Source organism: Pieris napi, chromosome 9 (genome assembly GCF_905475465.1).
Source record: "Pieris napi chromosome 9, ilPieNapi1.2, whole genome shotgun sequence".
Taxonomy (NCBI): Eukaryota; Metazoa; Arthropoda; class Insecta; order Lepidoptera; family Pieridae; genus Pieris; species Pieris napi.
In genome coordinates, this window is record NC_062242.1 from 6,190,654 (window position 1) to 6,196,917 (window position 6,264).

Consider the following 6,264-nt stretch of genomic DNA (forward strand, 5'->3'; position numbering starts at 1 on the left):
ATAGTCAATCAAACTTCTGTCTCTTACAAACGAGCAAGTGTCAATAGGCTACTTGAATAGATTTTAAAAACCATCAGTTTAGCGACTATAGAACCAATGCAAATAGTTATTTCTATTTCTAACAGAATTGGCTTAATAAATCAAATTAAACGTTAACGATTTCAAGAAACCGCCAAAACCCTTCTATAGACAAGATGGTGTCGCATCAGTCATATGACGTATCATGCCTAAATACGCCTAAATAGAGCAGGCGTAAACAAACGTCAAGTTTTTTTACATGTTACAAATAACGAGTGTTACTTGCGTATATGTCACCGTAAAATTGTAAACACCGTTAGATTGTAATCTACCTCGCGAGATTGTGAACTGTCGAAAGATTGTGAACCTCAACGCACTGCTTACTATTTCGACGTATTATTATTCGGCAGATAGTAATCTATCGAAGTGAAACCGCCAACGGTAACATATACAAGATAACCAATTTTAATATTTTTTTCTATGATTATAAGAGCAAATTATAACATTATATTTATTAGGCTATTATACGAAAGGTTTGTTTACGATTAGCCAAAAATAAGAACTTGAAGGTTTAAAATTATAAGATAGAAAACTAAATAAGTTATGTAAATTATCTTTTGACTATATGTTATAACAAAAGATATTACTAGAAACAATCGAAAGTCGCTTAGCGTTATGATTATGCAGTAGGTACAATAAATATAGGCCCGTGAGCCCCAACGTGACTGATATATCATACTCACATACAAAATACGGAGTAAATAATATGATTGCTACCAATCATATTACATAATTGCTTTAACATGATTTTTTACTTAACCTAAAGTAAAAAAACATATTAGGGCGAAACGAATTTCGCGCAGGCAGGTAGTAAGAATTAAAAAAAATCCTTTAATTTTTTTATAAAAATTTAATTAATGATTAACTAAAGATATTTAAGCGTGTTTTAAACACATATATTATAACTAGCTGACCCGGCAAACGTCGTTTTGCCATGTATATTATTTCTAGGAAAAAAAATTTTAGTTCGTGGTGGCGGTTGTTCGTAGAGGGCTTAAAATTAAGAGTTTTATGTATTTCTGTATGTTGTATTATAAAAAAATAAATACAAAAAAAATGTCTAACTATTAAAACATTTTTTTTTTGGGTTGACACCTCTTATCACTTAAGGCTTTGAAAGATAGATAGTAGCCGATTCTCAGACTTACTGAATATGCATTAAAAAATTCATAATAATCGGTCAAGCCGTTATGGAGGAGTATGGGAACGAACATGACACGAGAATTTTATATATATAAATATAAATTATAAGTCAGTTTTAACACATATAAACGCCGTCCAGGATAAGAAATATTCAATACTTTTTCTGCAGTAATAGTAGTCGTTACAACAAGTTAAATTTCATGACGATGTACTTACGTTATTACTGGCTGTTATTATTTTTTTTCGTCACTTTAGGTGGTCATATCACGTTCGTCATTCATGATAATAATGTGTGGCTGATAAACTATCGAAAATTGGAGAAACGCGTGCCTGGTCAAGGAGAGGGTAAGGATGGAGATAATAATCCGGTATTATGTACATATTTCGTTACTACAGCCCTGCGATTCTGTAACTCACTTTTCGAACTCTCTAATAAACAATAAACTTCAAGCTTCCACCTTTTCAGAATGCCAAATCATTAAATGACTGCTTCACGACTGATTTGAGAGCGACCGCCGATGCGAAAACCGCTGTGTGAGTTCGAAAAGTGAGTTACAGAATCGCAGGGCAGTTCCCGGTAATTAAATTGTGAAGAGTTCCAGATGCGTAAGTAAGTAGCTTTAATAGTAGGTACACAAATTCTTGCTTGCTTAAACTATAGCAATAAAATAAAAGAAACATTGCGCTTCTAAGTATGTTTATTAAATATTTTACTAGTTGAGTGATTCCCTGGATATGTATTGAAAATGTAGCTGATTAATAAAACTAATAAATCACGACGTTATCTATCTGCGTACCATTATTGCGGGACAATACGAGGGAAATTTAAAAATAAAACTTATGACAAATCAGTAATGTTATGAAACATTACCATACTTTTATTTTAAATCGAATGATCTTACAATATAGCGATTTGAATAAACACATATAAAACTACTCCAAAAAGACAGAAATATAGGCAGACATGATAACATCAGCTTTGCCTTCACGAGGTAACCTCGGAGAGGCTATCGTCCACTTGCGTAAGTAATTATTACATTTTAATATTATTTATTAATCTGTTTACAGTTTCCAATATCACTATTTGATTTCATTTGTATTCAAATGTTATATCGACAGAAAACAAAAGACAAAATAAATGAAGAATAAAGTTACCTTTAACGGGCCTTTAATATTAATCTGCCTATACCTAATTAGGAGAAACAAAAAAAGTTGATTTGACTATTAATGGGGTTTCCTAGGCAGATTCCAATTCCAGTTTTGGGTAAAAGTGTGTAGAAAATCATAAATAAATTATGTTAGGGACTAAATACAAACTCAAAAACTCAAAAGCGGGCAAGAAGAACTGCCTTGCGATTCTGTAACTCACTTTTCGAACTCTCACAGTGGTTTTCGCAGCGCGACCGCCGCTGTGAGTGTGAAAAGTGTGTGAGTTACAGAATCGCAAGGCTGGCTAGAAACTCTCCGCCACTCTTTTTAATCGCTAAGTTTTGAGTCATACAAATTGTTTGAACGGCAGCTAATCAATTCCAAGGATTAAGATCATTTAAATATTCGTCAAATTTTTTAAAAATGATTAATTTACGTTTAACGAGAGCTTTGAATTTATTTAGTGATAATTCTCCAATTTCGCTTGGGATTTTGTTGTAAAATCTAATACAATTTCCATATAAGGAGTGGAGGAGTGGAGTGGCTTCTGGAGCCTGGTTGGTCGTACGCTTAAATTAGTTCTGTTTCGAGTATTATACTGGTGGAAGACACCATTTGTTTCAAAATCGTTTATATTTTTTGTACTGTACAAAAAGGCTTCAAGAATATATTGACCAGATAGTGTCATAATATTTAATTCCTTAAACTTATTCCGTACCGACTCCCTTGGGGAAACACAACAAATACCCCGAACAGCCCACTTCTGCACAAATATGGATTAAACCTCTGCAGCAGCACCCCACAGTAGAATACTGACGACAAAACGCTGTGAAAGTAGCTATGATTAGCTAGGGTAGGTATTACGACTGAAGAAAGAAACTAATGCATATTTTCTTTAGTTTGAATACTATAACTTAACGAACCAAGTTACTAAAGTACTTGCTTTTTTAAAAAAAACAAAGACTTTTCAATATGTGATTTATTATCATTATACAGAGAATTCTCGCACGTTCAATGTGGAATGTCAATCTAATTTAATTCTAATGACCTATTAACAGTAATTATTGATTGATAAATATTGTTTTGAATTGCGGAGACCGATTGACGCAAAGAGGCACGAATACAAATTGTGGTTCGTTGCATGATCGGAGACTGTGAATCAGTTGCAATATCTTTTAATTAGGATTAAATAGTTCATGTTTGTACCACTTATTTTCCATTTATAGTTATTAGAACTTAATTATAAGTGTATACATATGTAGTATGTTACTATAAGTATGTTTTAGAAATAAACTCGAGTTAAGTTCGGTGGCGGTTGTTGTATTAATATGTTCAGATATATGTTAAATGAAACACTTTGTTTGAAGCTGGGTATCTAAATATTGAGCTTATAACTAAGATAACATTAGGGGTAGTGGGGTTTAACTGGATTAACAAAAAACTAACTTGACTTATTAAAGAGTTCGTAAATTTAAGTGACACTTATGTTATTGGATATTGTCGGAAACGAGAAAGTTAAATTACAACTTATAGGTGTAGTAAAAACTAAAGGGCTCATATTGGCTTTAAGCGATCATTGTTTACATTTCGTTTACGCTTTTAGTTATTAATTAAAATATATATAATTAACATAACTCTCGTTTGGAGTAAAAACCTAAATTATGTTTAAGGAGAGTAGAGTATTTTCTCGAGTATGTCGAGAGCACAAAAGAGTTTTCGTGGTTTCCGGGGTGGCCTATAGCGTCCAAGGCCTGGGTTCATACAGACGCACCCTGGCCGAGGCTGATAAAGTGAGTCAGTGACTTGCTCATTCAAGGTTCGGCTGCAGCGATTCGAAATTTCGTACCGGGTCCGGAAGGACTTAACGCGGAGGGACTTAACATGGCTTGTTAAGTGCAAGCTGTGTCTTATAACTTATTAAGGTGTAAATCTTTTGGCTGACCTATTGTTAATAAATAAGTATATAAAGGCGTTAAAGAAGTTTTTTAATAGTATCGTAAATACCAAAGATAATTATTATTATACTTATAGCCCGGTCATTTTAGACAATTGAAATAAAGAAAATTCCGACAAAGCCAAATCTTCGTAGAGACCTTAGGTTTACCACAAGGAATAAAGTGTCAAAAGTCCCCATCAGTCCCATGTGAGCTTAGAGACTTATTCGGGGTCCAAGGTCAAAATTTTAGGTTTTTTGGATTTTTCTCGAAAATGGTAAGTTTTATCGAAAAGTACATCAGAGCAAAGTTGTAGATCTTAAAATTCTCTATAAAAATGGTCTCTATGATTTTTTCTCTAAGACCCACTATTTCCCAGATATTGCGCTTGTAAGAATCACGTTCTACATAATATGCACACATTTCCTCACCACCTGTGAGGTAGTGTACTCGGCGCGTTTTTTTTTAACGTGGTATCCCCGGTAGGCCTATTCCACGAACCTTTCTGACGTTATTTTCAGGAACAATAATTATTTAATAGTATGAAGATTATTGATATGGGTTACTGAGTTTAACTGTCGTTCAAACTTTTTTTTATTACTTTAATCTGACTCATACTCTTCATATTATTCAACTTCAACAATCATGTTTTCTTCAATTTCTTTTTGTTCTTCTTCTTCTCCTTCCTGTTGATAAGCGCTTAGAAATTGTTCAAATGAAGATGAATCAGTTGTCTCTTCATCAAAATCACATGAATCTTCCTCTCTTTTATTTAATTGAACATTTGAGCAAGAGACACCTTGGCAATTGGTACACGCTGGAGAACACTGCAACCCTATTTTTTTACAGCCACATTTGGCACTACATTCTTTCTTGCAATTGCAAAAAATACTAGTGTTAAGAAGTTTTTCTGGAGCAGGGGGCAGTAAAGTTCGAATCGGTTCCAAAGTATTATTTATCAATTTCCAACCCCAGACTTCAGGGTTCAGTTCATTGCCTTGCCATGTCTGAACTTGATAGTATACTCGAAACAAATGTTGACTAGCAGATGCCGATGTTGGAGGAAAACAAGATAGCTGTACTTGCTTTTTGTTTCGTGTATTTTTTACAAATGTTAAATATCTGTACGTATCTATGCAATCAATTTTTTTTGGAGCTCCATAAACCGCAAGAAGAAACCGAATTCCTTTAGTAATTAGTATTTGAGGTGAAGAATTAATTTCTGTAAATACTTTTGCGCAGTCAATCAAATCATTTTTTTTTTTCAAATAATTTTAATACTGAATTTTTGCCCCTTCTAAACATTTCTGACGTAGTATCGCATCCGGTCATCGCATGTAAAAATAAAATAAAGTTTTGGCATTTTGGATAAGCTGATAAACTTTTAGAAGAATATATTTCTGTCCGTTGCTGCGCCTTCCCAGGTTATACTAATAATGTATACATAAAAGAGACACGAGTAGGCATTTTTGCTTGCTTGAGTACCTAAATATGTATATACGTGGCATGTGTGCATACTATGTAGAACATGATTCTTACAAGCGCAATATCTGGGAAATAGTGAGTCTTAGAGAAAAAATCATGGGAATCATTTTTATAGAGAATTTTTAAGATCTACAACTTTGCCCTGACGTACTTTTCGATAAAACTTACCGTTTTCGAGAAAAATCCAAAAAACCTAAAATTTTGACCTTTGACCCCGAATAAGTCCCTAAGCTCACATGGGACTGATGGGGACTTTTGACACTTTATTCCTTGTGGTAAACCTAAGGTCTCTACGAAAATTTGGCTTTGTCGGAATTTTCTTTATTTGATCACTATTTTTATGTCTAAAATGACCGGGCTATTATATGTGTTGTCAAGCTTGATGAATAACTTAATTGCATAAAAAACTAAGGTACCAGATAGGGTAGCATCTATATGAACTTATAATTAATAAAGTGAAGCAAATAATCAGCAA